The sequence below is a fragment of the Lepisosteus oculatus genome, chromosome 5, assembly GCF_040954835.1.
Source record: "Lepisosteus oculatus isolate fLepOcu1 chromosome 5, fLepOcu1.hap2, whole genome shotgun sequence".
NCBI lineage: Eukaryota > Metazoa > Chordata > Actinopteri > Semionotiformes > Lepisosteidae > Lepisosteus > Lepisosteus oculatus.
The window spans coordinates 43,041,518-43,059,464 of record NC_090700.1 but is presented as its reverse complement, the minus strand read 5'-3'; the positions used below and the strand labels follow the sequence as shown (position 1 = coordinate 43,059,464).

General features: G+C 39.1%; 1 protein-coding gene across 4 annotated transcripts in view; it reads left to right on the top strand.

Annotated features, from left to right (window-relative positions):
• The window catches only part of sh3gl3a (SH3-domain GRB2-like 3a), a 41,950-nt gene that overhangs the window by 13,165 nt on the left and 10,838 nt on the right, over positions 1–17,947 (top strand). The window contains exon 2 of one of the 4 annotated variants that reach the window (XM_015343006.2): positions 2,506–2,646. The exons of the other annotated variants lie outside the window; for them this stretch is intronic. The gene's annotated coding sequence lies outside the window, so the exon portion shown is untranslated. The remainder of the gene's footprint in view (positions 1–2,505; positions 2,647–17,947) is intronic. 4 annotated transcript variants of the gene reach the window in all.

Below are 17,947 nucleotides of genomic sequence, written 5' to 3'. Positions count from 1 at the left end.
AGTATTTTATAGGGTATATGCTTCCTTCACTTTCCATATGAATTTAAGAAATCCTCATATGCAATCTGTCCCAATACCCTAACAAGGGAGAAAGAGGAGTAATAGGACTAAAAATGTCAAGTGTATAAGCACATTCGTTTTGATTCTGGAGGCAAGTGCTTGAAGAATAATTGTCCATCTGCTCAAATTTGCATAAAATACCTATCTCACATGTTGTTATAGCTGTTCACTGTGATTGCATGTAAAGAAGAGTAAATCGCAATGCCAAGGTATCTGAAGTGTCTGACTAGTCAAAGTCAAAGGCAGGCCAGTCTTCTCCATTTCATGGATTTCAAAGGTAGTAATGCAGACTGTGAACGATGGATTTTATCCCTAGATAATGCTCTGGAATCATAAATAATAATTAGCAGATGGGGCAGTGTTTCGGTGATGTTGTGTATAACACTGTGCCATTAGTATATTGGAATGTGCAGTGGTGTGTGTTGTGTGTTTGTTAGGGAGATTGAGGTAGAGATAGTAGATTGATGGGCAGCATGATATAATAGCTCCAAAGATGCAGCAAACAACAGATGTGAAAGTGGGCATCCCTGATGAACCCACCCATTATGCAGAAGAACATTTTAACCATATTAATGAAACCTGATCTCAAGCCTATATGATACAGAAATGACCATAGATATTCCCACTGGAGGTTCTTGGTGTCCAAGCAAAGACAAAAGGGGAGGCACTGTCTGTTGCTGTGTGTGTCATGTGGAGGGGGTGGAAAATGTTATCGGACATAAAGCACTTTTTGATAAAAGCTATTCTATTTGTAGTGTACCAGTCTAGTAATGTGGTTCTCCAGCTAGTGTAAAAGCATTTTAGTACTGTACTGTATATACAATAGCTTAGCATCAGAGCAAAATAGGCTTGCAGGACCTTTGTCTTTTTTCAATAATATTAATGTAATAGTAGTTTTAACACTTCTTTATAGTGTGTGCTAAGTGAAGGGATTGGAAACACTTTTCCACATTTGCAGTTCTGCAAACATTCATTTCTCATAAGTCTTCAAAAAAACATAAGAGCATGAAAACAGTTACAAATTAGAAGAGGCTGTTCTGTCCATCTGGCCTGTTTGGTAGTATGGTAAGTAAATAGTTTCAACAAGTGAAAAGGTACTGTACATTGTTCACAAGCTCTTCTCTTGTGTTTGGGAAGTAAACTCATTTTGGCCCCAGAGATCACTTTCACCAGCAGTAAAGGGACATGGCTCTTTTAGTCAGCCAAAATGCTTTAAAGGCACAGATTCTTCACTAATGCTGTCTGTCTGTAGGATTTACAGTGAGACGGTCAGAGAAGCTGTGGAATTTATATAATTGGTTAAAAAGGAGACATTTATAAGACAACTGCAAGAACCACAGTAGCAGACTGTGCTGTAATGCCACAGGCCATACACAATGATTCATGTGATGATTTACATTGAGAACCAAGTTCTAATGTCCATGTTGTAGTTTCTCTGCATTTACCTACAGTCATTTCTGAAAACCACTGATTGTCAAATGAGAACAGTCAACAGCAGTTCTCATTGTGGGACAATTCTGGTTCACAGCTTATGCAGTGTGGAGTAATACATCTACTTTTGACATACAGGAAATGGCATAGGCCCAATGGAACATATGGCAGACAGGCATGTCCTAACATCACATTTAACCTTTGACGTTGAACAAGATTATGGGAAAATTAGAATGAGGTTGGTTATGAAGTGAAAACAATGCATATTGCCAAAATATAGGATGGAAAGAAGTATTTTAGAATGTGTTAGTGTTTTGAGTATGTGTTTCTTAATCATGCAGAATAAATTTCCAAGTATTGTGAAAATCTCATCCCTGACATATCACAGTTCTAGTAATTCTAAGCACATAAGAAGGGTTTTGCTCTCATTTAAACCTAATCGTACTGGTTCAGTTGCTAATTAGTTTATTGATTCAAGTATCTTATCCAACCTAATTTTATAAAAAATCCTAAAAACTGTTTCAACAGTGTGAGTGTATCACTTAATGCAGGCAGCAACCACCCTTTGCGTAAAGAAGTGCCTGCTTTTTTCGGTCTTAAATACTGTATGGTACATATCCTCCTAATTCCCACTTGCATCCTTAGGTGTTGGTTTTGTATTTCTTCTGAAGTCCTGAAGCATTTGTTAGCACATTTCAGGAATTTAAATACTTGCATCAAATCACCCGGAACTGTCTTAATCGGAATAAGCGGAAGTGTCCCAGAATATTGTCTTAATTTCATTTCTGCTGTGCCATTCAGATGGAGTGTTGAAAGTACCGAATTTGTGTCAGTCCTCATGAAACAAAAGCCACAGCAGCGACAGATACAGAACTTCAGGGTAAGCTTTTTGCAGGAAGTGCAGGATGACAATAGAAATATTTGTAAGGTTAAATGGAGTGAAGAGGTAAAGCCAACTATTTGCTTTTTAGGTTATTAATAATTTATTGGTTTGACCTTTTTCTGTTTATACAGATCAGTGTTTTAGTGTGCCATCAGAATGAAGTGTCTTGCCTAAGGTCCCATGGCAGTGCCCCACCTGGGACTTGAACCCACAGTCTTCCTGTTCTGAGCCCAGAGCCCCTAACCACTGTTCTACACTGGTGCATCTGAAAGGTCAGATTTGCAGTTGCACTATCTGCTTACAGCATGTTCCTGGAGAGGAGCAGTCTTGATTAACTGCATTTCAGAACTTGAAATACACTGTTTCTTTGATTTTGTGATTTATATCCTTTTTTGTTTTTGGTAGTTTAGCTTAAAATGAACAGACCATTTAAAAAGGGGTAAACCTAGCTTCTCAATGCTGTGAATAAGTTTGGATTTGCATTTTGTTTGTGCTCTTTCTGTGAAATGGTACTGAAAATAAAGTCATGGCTGATTATCCTATTAGAATTAGGCATATGAGGTGGATATTAGTTTGAATGTTACCTGCTGAGTAGCACCTGGTATTGTGCGTTTCATGCCTAGCTGATGTTGCTTTTATCTCTATGTTTCAAACTCAGGAAATCAACTGTTAGCCAGTAGTTTAAGTAATTGTTTTTTACTTTAGCAACAGCAATAGTCAGGTTTAGAAAAAACAATAAGAATATGCAACACGAAATGAAAGATTTGGTGTATGCTGGCAAACAGCGGTGGTGCTGAAAGAAGCCACCACTTCTTTGGGTGTTATAAAATACCCAGTTTGTTTTTCTAGTTTTTTTGCACAGTCGTTGTGGCTTTGGCTACTTCTTTTAAGATAAAGGGAAGGAACCTAACGATTACAATTTGCTGGGTCTCCAAAGCCTGCAGTGTTTTTCATCACAGGTACAGTTTTGTGTAGATGGGGATTAACTGTGTTCATTTGCTTCTGTGCATGGCATGGAGTCCTCCAATGGTTCAGTATGTTCTCTAAAACTACAGCAGTCAGATTCTCAGCAGAACTGGCCACGTATTTAAAAGGCCAAAGAGAACTCGCTGTCTGGTTTCTCTTTCGCTCACATCCTTTGAGGCACTTTTGAGGCAGCACGTCGATTTGCTTCCTGTGTTTTCCTGTTAGTGGTTTGACTGTGCAATTGTAGCAGTGAGCTGTCATGAACACTCAGCAGCTGGCTGTGAGTTCATCTTTGGTTTCCTTTCTCCTTCAGAAATTGTACTTGGATTGCAGCTTTATTTTGTACTTATCTTTTCAGACCCGTCAACTATACTATACAGCTATGAATAATGAATACTGATTTTTATTTTCTCAGTCATTGAGTAATTTTGAAAAGAACTTCTGAATAGATTATTTGAAACCTGGTGTAGGGTTATATCAGTAAAAACACTCAGTTATGAGTAATTCTGAAAGAGGATACTACTAGAAGTGAAAGGATACTGGTTAATACTTTTAGATATTTTTGGAATGTGCACTTCTTCTGAGCCTTTTTCTTATGTGGCAAGTCCTGCACACCTGTTTCAAGTGCCACGGAGCTCCTGACCCCTGTTCTAATAATCCACTGACAGACTAACATCTTGTCCACCGAGCACAAGGGACATGCATTCGGTTTGGAATGACGGAGATTCTGACCCAATCCACTGGATAATTAAAACATAAAAAACAAATTAGATTAGGTTAAAAATAAAACTTTCAATGGAGCTCAAAGAAAGCAAAACAAATGTATAAATTTGGAAGCAAGATGGATGCTGCTCCTACCACATTATTTCCTGCTATTTCAAAGTGTTACAAACAAGTCTCAGTAGAAGAAGTACGTCAGTTTTCTTGTTTTTCTCAAAACATTCCAAAAGAACTTTTGTGTGTCTGGGTCTCCAGTGACACTCCTGCTGCTTCACTTTATTGTGCCGTCAATTCTATCATTTAAAAAATTATGGATCACATGGTGCTCTTTTCATAGCAGTTGCGATTGTGTTTCTTTTATCTGTTTGCAATGAAGATAGAGCTTGTAAAAGAAGAATAATGAGTTTTTTCTTCTTTAATGGTTAGCCACGTTTCCCATTTTATTGTCATGTAACAATGTGCCAGAATTTGCCCATTAAATCTGCATCACGTCTTTCATGATGCTCGGAGCTGCAGGAGAGAAAAATGAGAGAAAGCAAAGTGCTTTGAGCTCAAGTGAATCAATACCAATACCACATCACCATCTGACATGATCGTGAGCATTTTTAAATGAGGCCTGAGGCATTTTCACAATTGCTATAAGCTTTAATACGGTGGAAATATTTCTGCTTGATCACTTTATTTTGATTTCTTACTTATTTGTTTCGGAATATTGTTTCTCTTAAGGTGGGGATTATGTCTTATCAAGCAAAATATTTTTCAACCAACTATTGCTACTCTACAGTAAAATAAGGAAATACAGTGACTCTTTAGGCCTACCTGGTACTGCAGCTGCAGATTATTATCCAAAATATGGATTGTTTCTTACAAATATAAAATGTATATTATGTAAATAATGTATACTGGAACGCTTTGGCACATTTTAGCACTGATCTTCAACTCTTGTCCTCTCAAAATCTAGTCTAATTCACTAACTTTCAAAGGTGATATCAACAGTTGCAACCTATCGGTACAGTAACTACAGTCTGAGTCTTGCTCAGGCTGTGGTTGTGATTAATGGAGGCACAGCGGTCATTAGCAAAATACTAGATGTGAATACTAGCACAAAATTGATACTTCTTATAGCATAGCAATTAATCTATTCTTAATTGTGTATTAGTTACCTAAAGTTAAAATTTGAAATGCAAAAATCAATAGCAGACTAGTGTGACAGCTCAGCATGATAAATAAGCAGAAACTGCCAAATTAAAGGAATCACTTTTCTCTCTCGTCCAGAATAAATCACAGAATTTTTTCTCGTGTTTTAGTTTTACAGGTGGTAGTCCCTTTATTTTTGCTGACAGATCCACAGTGCTACAAGTTAATCTCTGCAACAAAATGCACAAATGTCTCTTTAGCTCTCAGCCCTCATTGGCCTCTTGTAATCTACTGCTTTGTAGTGACGGAGCATCCCTTTTCATTTCTCCCCCCTCTCTTGCGTCATGTTGAGAATCTGACCCGTCTATCTCTCCTGATTGTACCAGCCCCCACACTACTCAATGCAATTGTTATGATATGCAGTAAAGAAAAAGCTGTTCTGTTTCCTTTCTCCATCAACTGCTCTTCCTGTTGGGATCCAGCTGTGCTCAGAATTTAGACCACATGTTTTAGGGTGTCAACCAGCACAATACATTTCCTAGGAACTACTTGATTCATTTTGTACAAAAAATCATACCATTGTACAAAAAAATCTTTACCATCTTTAAAATCTTTTTCTTTGACTTTAAGGCAAATTTTAAATGCAGTTGAATTGCTCTGCCTCTGAAATACAGTGCAGCTGTTGCAGGTAAACCTTGTGTCTAAGCAAGAGGCTTACAGAGGCTCTTAAAAACAGCCCAATCTCCAGCTCCATGTTTCTGTCTCGGGGTCACTCACATGAAAAGAGAGATGTCATTACACAACAAATGGTGTTTAAATTCTTTGAGAGGGATCAAATGCTTTTCTAGGCTGCTGCGACCATTGTGTTTCCCTTTGTGAAAACAAGCCCAGGCAGCAAGGTGTTTCCACCCGGGGTACAGGAATCTGAGTATCTCTCAGGAAACACTATTGAATTTTTCACTATAGTCATAGGGATACAGGAAAACAACAGATGTAAAACCCAGGAGTTAATCCTTTACTGTGTAATGTTTGAAAGGTGCATGCATGGTCCAGATTTACCTATCCTTACAGATGGTCTTTGTTAATAGAAACCTTCAGTGGATGAATACAGATGATTTTTCATGTAATGGATTATTGACAGCAGCAGTGTTGAACAGCACAGTAATAACCTATTGATATATTAAATGAATATTATTGTAGTATGTTATACATTACTGTATGTTGGCTGAGTACTGATCTCATCAGGGTCTGTGGTTTGAAAACTGTTCATTCTCATGGTGGAGAATTTATGTCCTGTTTTCAAATCCCTATCTATGCAAAACCAAAGATGATGTTGCTGTGGCCTAATGTACTGTACTACAAAGTGAGACTGGATTGTAGAGGATGTGAGAATATTACATTGTTCCTGACTCTTTAAACTCAAGGTTTTTTTCTCTTTATGTAGAAACAATTCTATAGTGCTGATCTGCCAAAATGGTGGTTTAAGTCTCAGAGCTTGGATAAATCCATTCTTGAGATAAAAGGGCAGTCTCCAGCCTTTCATTAATAATCTGAATACCTTCACGTGGCACACAGGCTTGAAAAGACAATGTACTGTAACACTTGGCTCTGCCTTAGTCCATGGTCTTTTAAGACCACAACTTGCTGTTTAAACAGTTATTTTGTATGCAATACCATCTAAGCCTTTTAAAACACATCTTTGTATCCTGCAATACATTATAATATTTTCAGCAGTTTAGTCATAATTTTTGTATTTTTTAATGAGAATTGTACCTGAATGAAACTAACGTTAACCATAATCAATCTCCCACCTTTTCTGGATTTGGTACTTTGGAATATTTATGTGACCACAATATGCAGTAGACATCGTATGGTAATGCGTTTCAAGAACTTGTTTTGCAATGTGTTTCTCTTCTATAACTTTAAATGTCTTATTATTTTAATACTTGGAAGTCCAGTTTCCTAGGTTCTGACACAATTCTAAGCAGAAGAGCACTACCAGCTGGGTGTGAAATTCCACCTTTGTTTTGCTAAGGCCTGAGGTAAAAATGACCTGGGGTTTAAATGACCACCTCCTGACCTCTGATCATCGGACTGAAGAAGTATCAATTCAGTGCAATGACCAGTGAATTACAGTGTTGCCAAAGTGTATACAATTGACACATTATTTATAGACATTTAAAAATATCACTGAGACAGTACCCTCTGCACACTGCAGGCCTTGAAACTCTATATTTTAAACAGTCCTGTCATGCACAGTGATTGCAAGTTCTTTAATCCTAAGATTAAAGAGAGCAGGAGTTCACTTTTTAAAATACAGTGAAGTACTTCACATGCACTTTATAAAATTGAATTGAGTACAACGGGGTGCTGTCCTGTTAGTCAGCCTGGTGATGGTCAAAAAGTGGAAGAGATGAACTGTAGCCGTTTTGCTTTTTTCCAGTTTTCCTTTACAAATAGTCACATATTAAGAATGTCAGAATAGAAGCAGAAAAAAAAATGTCCTTGTGCAAGACTCTACGAAGGCAAGTTGCCAAAATAACAATCTAATGAAAAGAACCAAAAGTAGAATAACTGGACAGCACCAGCAGCTCTGTCCCCCATTTTCAGTGATACAGTGTCTCAGTCGGTCTCAGCGCTCCTGGGGCACAGAACAGATTAAACAGGGCATTGCCCTGTGGTGACAGTCTGGGCTAACTGAGCTTTTGGGAGATGGACAGGTGAGTTCAGCTGAGGGTGTACCCACACTGTACCTCCCCTGCATTCTTTCTTCTCCAGTTAGGCACAGTTTAGCACACTCCTGAGCAGTCAATATTGGGGGCCCTGCCACACGTGTTTACTTGTGGGCAAGTGGAGATCTCTCCCCTGTCATAAGCAGTAAAGAGAATTTCTTCACACTGTTGTGCTTTACTGTTCACATGCCAAATCTCTGGCCTGTGCTTCCCAGCTGGCAAAAAACCTGGGGTGTCAGAGCACTGGCGAACAAAGAAAAACAGTCAGGGCGCTCTTTTTTCTTTACACAATAAAAGCACTACTGTCCTGTTGAATCTGTATTATGCAATCCCATTAAGCCATTTTATTTCTATATTGCTGAGCAGATTTACCGTTTATGTGTAGTAGACTGTGATATGGGTGTAGCAGGTTTGTCTTCCCCAAAGGATGTTTGTCATCCTGAAGGTATGAGAGCATCAGTGGTGATTTCTTTAAAAGTTCTGAGTTGCATTTGGGCACAAACACATAGTAAACCCAGTACCAGGTGACTTGTTTGTCATGATGTAGCTCTCTCAGCAAGTGCCTTTCCTGTTTATGCCACCCGTCCTGGTTAAACAGAATGTACTGTCATTAAAATAATCATCACGAAGACTGTGGCAGTGGAGTCATGGTGGGTGACACATGATGGTCACCCCCTGCGGCCTTGAGGGTGTTATTTACAGTAGCTCTCTTCAGCAGAGCTGTTTTATTCGCACAGCAAAGCAGAGCTTGGAATTTCTCTGGAAGCATTAAACATCCACAGTGTAGAACCATGTCACGGAAGCAGGCAGGAATGCAACTGGTCTGTTTTTAAATCTTTTCAGATGAATAGTTTCACTAAAAAACTGCAAAGAAGATATGCCAGGAAAGCTTCCTGCTGCTGAAGATTTTTTTATGAAGAGGAAGTATGGCTTTAAATCTGTCATCTGGAATGGTGGTTTTACTCTGCTATTTTCAGTGCTTGGGTCCACAGTTTGATTTTTGTGTGCATTCCAGTTTCCTCTGGATGGCATCCCTGTGTCCTGTGCTTCCCAGATAGAAATTAGCAAAGACAGGACTAAGCAGCTTCTGATAATGGGTTGATGTATAATGATGTTTTTACCTCTGAGTATTGTTGAAATTGTCTGCACGTGCAGTTAATTTAAGAAACCAAGTACGTTCTTCTCATTGTGTATAATGATATTACTGTATTAGATCACATTACTCAGCACAGAGTTGCCATGTTACTGTTGTAGGTATTCTGTTTACATTGTAGGTCTTTTATCAAGAAGGACTTTCAATTTGTTCTTTTTTTCATATGATTTTTTTTCACAGTTCTACAAGTTAGTTTGGCTTAATAATGGGCAGAAGAAATTAACCTTGTGAGACTGATTACAAGGCAGGTCTTCTAATGACTTATAATGAATTTTTAGCCAGTCACATTAGTCACAAACTCAGCACCTGTACCTTCACAAAGACACATGAAACAGCACTGCTCTGTAAATCTGAGCCACTCTTTGTCTATTGGAGAAATTACAGTACATGGTATTTATGAAGCAGGTCATTGTGCTGTGATAATTGCCTGTAACAATATTGAGTTATTGAAGTGTCTGTTGCTCTGTTGTTTCCAGTATCCAGGAAGCTAAATTGAAATGGCAGTGTTATTTGCCTCTTACAGGTACTAAGCAAATTCTCACTCTGGTCACACACAACCTTTCCCTGTCCGGCTGTTTCCTTTCTCTTAAACTACTGGATTTGTTGCCCTGACAAGTGTGTCAATAGGAGCAGATTTAGGAGTCCTACTGAATTGACAAGACCCAGATAGAAATGAATGTCACAGAACTGTACTGGCACCCTCCAGTATTTTACCCAAAGAACTGTTTGATAATGGATGTTAGAATTCACTTCATCACTTGAATTCTTTTGTCAGAATTCAGCATACTGTAGCCATCTCATTTCTGTGTTTTTTGTTTAGTTAAAAAACTCAGCCAAAGCTCATCTGACGCCAGTTATTTTTGGCCCCTCAGTACTGTGTGCAGCTTGGCAACAGGCTACATATGGAATGTTTTTAGCAGACGCAAAAACCATAGGTCATTTCTTTCTCAGTTGAGCTATTGTATGCAACAGTGTAGCATGGATATTTTCAAGACTATCAAAAATTGCTCTTTAATTTTCTCACTTTTGTGTATGAGCTTTAAGATTTTAATTTTCATAAGCGATTTGAACAAATTGAGAAACTATTCATAGCATAGCAGTTCTTTTTTCAACCTTAAAGTTTAAAACTTTAAGCTCCACTTTAACTTTAACATCAGGTTTACTTTAGATCTCCCTGCCTTATGTGGGCCTTTTGCAGCAGATGTTGATCCATTGTACGTTTTCCAAAATGCCAGCTTCTGACCTGGGCTCCAGTCCACAAAATCTGACTGCAGGCAATAAGAGATGTAAGCAAGACTATTGAATTTCCCATTAGCTCAGAGCTGTATTTCAGTCCCCCAGGAGAACTCCCAGAAGTGCATTGATTGTTGAAGTGTGATTTGTGGCATGTACTCATGATGAGGTGACAACTGGAGAGCTCACGCCAGCCACAATTCAAAATCAGTGAGTACTAGTGAAAAATTCATTCTGTTCTCAGGGAGCGAATCTGTAGACACAGTTTTGACACAGTTACGATGTAATTCAAAAGTACATCCACCTATTGTTCATAACCACTTGTGCACTTGTGATGCCATGAGGAACTGTGTTTTCTAGGGGCGTTATTTTCCCGAGGACTGTTAGATTTGTTCGAAGCTTTCTCCCCGCCTAAGATGGCGAACCGGACACGCAGCTCACAATAGCCAGAGACTGGACTGGACTCTGGCAATCACTGCAGCGGGGATCAGCAGGGGCAGAGCAAGCTGGACCAGGGACCCAAGAAGATTAGAGGGAGCAGCACTACTGCAGTGCCGCCATGCTGCCATGTCAAAAAGCTCAGATATTAAATCAATTGTAAAGCTACTAATGTAAATTGTAGTACAGCAGTGTGTTTCATTTAGAAAAACACTGTCAGACCTGTCTCAGGTGTTTCCTAAATTCATCTTTTTTTATGGGCACAATGTAGTCATTCCAAGCAGATGAAAATCAGATTTTTCAGACTTCATCTGCTTGTGGAAATATTTATACTTCAAGAGTATTATGTTGTAGAGTCACACAAGTAGAGAGGTGTTCTTTAAAATGTTTCATTCACATTTTACTTACTCCAGACTGGCAACACATTTTCCAAAGTGTACATTCAACATTCTCTAGCAGAATCAAAAAATATCTTTCCTAGATAAAAAAAGGTCTATTAAAGACTTTGCAGCTAAAATACAATCATGATGTAGCTTTTGTGGACCACCCACCATGTAGATACAGTGTTGTGAAGAAGTATTATTTATTATTATTGCATATATGTCACATTGGATGTTTTCAGATCTTTAGACAAAATCTAATATTAGTTAAAGGGAACTTGTGTGGGTGGTCTTAAATAAATGAAATAAGTTTTCTCTTTAATATTTAATAAGGTTCTCTTTAATATTAGATTTTGGTTGAAGACCAGAATAAATTCAGTGTAAAAATCTGCAACAATAGAGGAAATCAGGGGCATATACTTTTTCATGGCACTGTATCTAGATTTGTTGAAACTGGATATGTGGATGCACTTTTATATTTACTATGACATGAAACTTAATTTTGGTTTACTTTTTTCTGAGAACTTGAAAGCTCTTTTCCTAACAGTAAGCCTTCACATGTACTATGCTCAGATCCCTTGGGGTTCATTATTGGGCCTGATGCCATTCTCCTTAGAATTCTGATCTCATTCTCTCTTGGAAGCTCCACAGGGCTTGGCCAGCTCTGTGCTTTAGTGGGCAATATCCAAGAAATACTGGGTCATGGTAAAAGGAGATTGGTGACTCGGTTAAGCAGTGCTTCCCTCTCAGAGCCAAAGGTCCCCACTTTAGAGTGCACTTGAAAAGTTACTGTATGTACAGTAGTGTTCCAACTGCTGTGCTCATTGTTCAAATACAAGAGCCATGAGAATGTTCATATTCTTCATAGAAGAACAGTATAGTACAGTAGATATACTTTATTGTTCTTAGATTTTTGACAGTCTGTCTTTGAAACAATGATTTTTAGTTTTTATTCTGATATAAAAAAATATCTGTGCTTTTTGATGTAGCACAAATGAAAATAAAACTGTGAGGTCTGCATTGCCTAGCTCTGTCTTTGGTGGGACTTCAGTTCAGTTGTCTCTCTCTAGTTACACTGTGGGCGTTGACTCCTTCTCATTTTCACTAGCATGTTGCCAGAGCGCCCTGAGCTCAGGTTGAGTGTACTCATGGAGAATCTGTGTGGGAGTCTGGCACAGTGCTCTTGCATTTGAAATGCCTACATTTACGTTTTGTCTTCAGGTCTGTTCTAAAAGAAACTTTAATTTTAATGAATTTTAATAAAACAAGATAATACTGTATTTTTTGAATTAACAGTATCCAGATTTTCAACTTTATCTGTGAGTCCTTTTAAACTTATGTGCAATATGCTAATTGCAGCACTTTGAGTAACTAATTATAACTACCGGCAGTTTTGATGACTTCCAGGCTTCCATTGTCATTCTCATGAAATACAATAGTAATTGAAGCAATGTGGCAATAAGGTTGTTATGAAATGGATGTTAGTTGCAAAGAAAGAAGAATTTATAAGAATTATATGAGTCAGGCTTTTTGGCTTACACAAGATTGCCATTGCCCCCTGCTTTAACTGTGTAGTCACTAGAATGATAACCTACCAGTAAGTCATTGTCCAATGTGGGCTGGAAAATGATCACAACAGTTTATGAGGTGCATATCTCAGGCTCCAGTAGCTGTGAATGAGATCTGCCGAATTTCAATACAGCTGGTGCAGCAGCCTCCAAGCTGAAGGATTTGAAAGGGATTTCTAATATGTTTGCCAAGCCGCTACCTTGATTGATGCAGGAACACACTTTGCATCACAGATACGTTGCTTTATTCCTCTGTATGATGATGACTAACCCTGAGTCTCCATTTTATTACTGCTTGTGAGCTCCAGCATAGAAGGCACATCCTTCATATGTGTTTATACACACAAACACAAACGTGTCCCTTACACTAAGACACACACGTACTGTACATTTTTATACACCCACTCCGTTACACACAAAGACACACACATACTGTACATTTTTATACAAACACACTCTGTTACACACATAGACAAACGCATACATGTTTATACACACCCTCCTTTACACACATATATAGCTATGAAGACACTGATTGTGTTTGACACTGGAGCCCTGGTTTAAGTTCCAGACTTGGAGTGCTGTCTGCATGGAGTTTGTACTGTATGTTCTCCTTATGTTTGTATGGGTTTCCTAATGTATGAGTACTCCAGTTTCATCTCATAGTCCGAAGTCATGCTGGTAGGTTAATTGGCCTGTGTGTGCCCTGCGATGGATTGGCGTCCTGTCCAACACGTACCCTGCCTTGCACCCAGTGCTTCTGGGCATAGGCTTTGGCTACCCCAGGACTGGATAAAATGGTTAGAAAATTGATGGATAGATGTACAGTACTGTAATAATCACTATTTTAATGCTTTGTGAGCATACCAGGTAACAATATGACAAAGTTCCAACGTTCTGGCATACGTAGGGTTTTGTGGAACAAGTCAGGGAGTACCTGTAATCAGCTACAGTACCTGATCCTGATTTCTACATTTATAGGCTTTCGTGTGTTCATAGATTGGAACATTACACTCTAAGGGGGATGCTGCCTGTGCCTGGTGTTATCTCTTATTTTCTTGTTTTTGTTGGGGGCCTCAAACACTGGCCATGGTTAACGTCTTGTAGAGGATTTGGATCTGTACTGTTCCTCGTAAGAGAAAAGGAATTTGTTTTGGAATTTGTATGTACTTGAAGTCCGCAGTAGAAAACAACTATTACTGAGTGTGTGATGGTGTCTTTTGCAGGACGACCATAAAATGCCCAGCACTGAAAGGGAACAGTACATTCTTTGGCATAAGGTGTATTTGGTACTGAGCTGTCATGTGGTTATTTGAGTTGATGTAAACAAAGGCAAATCAATCTCAGGAAAAAGGTTCATGCTGTTTTCTTAAGCTTCAGGTTCTTGACTTGGCAACGAGCAACTCTGTACCTCTCGCTGCCAGAAGGGATTCTAGGAAAAAGTTTCCTTTCTCCCAAACTAGACCCAGTGGAAGTCTGGCTTTGGAAAAGGGCAGTTTTTGATTTCAAGCACTATGAGATGCAAATTTCTTGAACTGCAGAAGGCAGTCCCATTGCTAGTTAGAACAGGGTTGCAGTTTTGTTAAAAAATAAACTGAGGCCTTGTTTTGGAGCTCTCTACACTTGTGGTAATGTCTGTGTTGTCCTATACTGAATGAAATACTACTTATAAAATGAAACATTTGGGGTTAATTCTGCAGCAGAATGCATCTGATGTGTGGCCATTTCACTTTGTATTATCCATCCTCAGGACCTTCTGCTTTATCTTGGAGTACAAGCCTACATTACCATCTGGATTTCATGCCTTTGTTGCTAATGGAACAGTTTCTCTGTAGCACATACTTTGCTAAAGGCCATAGACACTTGGCAAGATCAAGCTTCCTATCATTTGTGGCATTCTGCACAATCTCAAACATGCCCGGCACAGAATGAGGTTGTATCGTTTGGATGTGAACAATTTACTGTAAAAACCCCATTTTGTGAAAAGAGGCAGAATAGATTCCCTGCAAGCATTATAAAATAAATATTAGCCAGATATGCATTAGCAGAGAGGTTAGTTTGTCACTGTTGATTTGAAAGTGTGGCAGGTAAAGGCTCTGGTCGAAGCGTGGGCAGGGCCCAGTTATCCAAGTGTTCTGAGTTTTCCTCAGCGGTTACAGAATTCCCCAAAGGCTCAGGTGTACAGTGTGGTTGGTACAGTGGGATCAGTTGCCAGGGGTCTCTCGATGCTCAGAGACGTAGCGCCCCCTTTGGTCCCCCTTTGCCAGTGCAGTTGGTGGGGGATGTGCCTCTCCTCTGATTGGAATGGGGCAGTGCTGCCTCTGTTACAAGGTGACTGGCACAAAGGAGGGCAAGCCGGAGGAGTCTGCCTACACTTCTTCATTCTCCCCAGAATGCAGCTGTGGGGTTCATACTGCGAGCCAAGACATGGTGAACAATAGTCCTCCATTCCAATTTGAGTGGGTGTATAACAAAAAAGAACTGATTCCAAATTGTTAAAACAAGTGAACTCACAAATGTATTCCTGCAGTTCGGTGTCATTTTTTAATGAGGCACTGCTTTAACTTCTTCCTAAAGCTTCCTATGGGGTCATTTCCTCTGCGTATTACAAACAGAAGGGTCCTATTAGCGTAATTAGAAGAAGACAGGTTCAAGTGATGTGATGGGTTTAAACGGAAGTAGGTTATGCCAGCTCTGCGTGATTGAACCTTCCTGTTGCATTCATGGTGCTTGTCAAGGTCTGTGGTCCATGCAGCTTCCAAATACTTTTTCTGCCTCTGCTATTTTTGTGCAGTACAGCCCTCAGTTCCATTGGAAAAGCTGGGCGTCTCTATGAAATCCATGTGAGTTTTGAGTCTTGAGCGTGAAAAGTGTGATAATGGTTTGTTGTGAAAGCAGTGGAACAAGTGTAAAATATTGCAGAATGACATTTTACAAAGGAAGCCAGAGAGGTGTGACGTTCAAGGAGTTAGGGTTAAAGGAGCTAATGGTAAAGATTTTCAGATGAGAGATTAACTGTTTGCCCTTTGAAAGCAGGAAGAAGACTATCTGTATTATTAGAACATATTTGAATAAGAATACAGGCCTTGCAAGACACAAACTACTATCAACAGCATATAATAAATCAGTCGCCTGCCCCTACTGTTAGTGCTTCCCTAGGAAGAGAAAATTGCTGGGTACATTTACAAGCTACTACTACAGTAAATTAATGTAGAACACCACTTAGCATTTTAAATCAAATAGTTTCATTTTCATATATAAAAAAGACATCATGAGTCATGAGTATTTTTAGAACATTTGAAGTAGATTTTTTTTAGTATTACATAATAATGCATTTGTTGTTATCCACAGGAAATTGGATTGATGGCACTGCTACCAAGTGGCAGTGTCCCAATAGTCCTGTTTGCAATACAGTATAATTGAAGTCACCATTCCAGTGCCATAGTTACTGGAAATCCAGTTACTGTAGAAATCAGCGAAGGATTCTGTCATCATTTTCCTGTGACTTGTATTGGGATACTTGTATTGGGATAATCATGAGTTTTAAAGAGAAAAAAAGTTGTTCTTCAGGAATTATTTCTAAACTCAAAGGTTGTGTTCATCCTTGTTTCTGAACGGTAGGGGCACAAGTACCAAAGCAGTGGTACTTGGTAAGCCTAGCAGGCTATGTAGGGCTAGAGTGTTGCAGCTGTTAGGGGCTCTGGACTTGTAACTGGAAGATTGTGGACAGTGTGGGGTACTGCTGTTGTCCCTTCCTGCAAAATATTTACTTGGACAGCCCCAGTATGCCCACGTCTATAAATGGGTATAAGTCAAAGTTGTTTCGAATAAAAGCAGAAGCCCAATTGATAATAATGCAGTTAAATATTTTTTGTGGATTTGGCTTTCTGGTTCAATTATTGGGCAAATCTGCAAGCCGTCTGTTATGCCTTAACATGACATGACAACGCTGAGATTTGCGATGCAAAAATTTCAATTTGACTTGATTTTAGGATGAAAAGTGTCACAATCACCACACTTAAACCGCCAGTTTTAGATGTCATAATGACACGTGCCTGTGCTGCTCTCCTGAAGGATGAGGACAAGGACCAGCAACTATAGCTGCACTTCACTCCATCTTTTCTATTATTTTATAAAGATTATTAAAACAATTCAAAATAAGGTCAGTAAGTTGACCAATAAGGGTTCTGGCCTTGACTAACCTATACGCAGTCTAGTATGAGCCCTTGATAGGAAATGGCTATGGTTTCTCCAAAAACTGCTGGTTCAGCTTCACCTCTTTTTTTAAATTAGAACAGCAAGTTTTTTTTTCGTTATACCCACTGGAGTTTGGATTTGCCGGTTGTGTGTTTTTCACATCTCAGCTCATGGGTGTGAAACTTTCTGATCACACACAGAATTAGGGAGTGTAATCCCTTTCCCCCGAAACACCGTCAGAGGAACCGCCACCTTCTGTCAGCGCTTCGTCACTAATTTGAGGGGAGGCACGTCCTTTGACAGAACCACTAGCCCGCAGGCACCTAGGGGGTCACAGAGGATGCTGTTGGCTGAGATGCCACTCACTTCCTGGTGTATCCCACTCACAGTCGGCTAGTGACACGACCCAGGCTCGAACCCGTGATAATAGAGATTCACCACTTGAGCCTTTCGAGAGGCCCTGTGCCCTCTGGTTTAATAAAGCAGATTCTGCGGTGTGTCGTGTGCATCCAGTTATTGCACAAAAGCACAGAAGAATTAAGACAGAGAAACTGCTTTTCTTCTGTTTTTAGCCTGTTGTTGGGTGAACAGTCACTGGATCAGTGGTTCTCCAGGTCCCCTTGTTTAAATACTGGATTTCCCATAATGGACTGATAATAACAATTTGGCATCTCATAATAAAGAGAAGAACATGGCAAACATAGCTTGATTTATGTGTTTTGTCTCATTTACTATAAATTATTATCTTTAAGATAAAATTGATATAATGTAATTTGTCTAATGCTCATGTTTCAGCTTTATGGTTTACTGTGTAAAGGAGTTTGTTTTGTGTTTTTATAAGACTGTTATGAAATAACCCAGTGGAGCAAAAAGTCCTTCAGCAGAGTGTTACATAATATAGTCTGTTGTGTCAAGGCTTTTTCATTGTTATTCTTGCAGAATGAAGTATAAAAATGTTAAAAAGATTGTGTGACCTTACAGTTTTGTGGTATTTGTGGAAAGAACTTAAAAGTCCCTTAATTTATTAAATTTCTTCTCCCCTTTGTTAA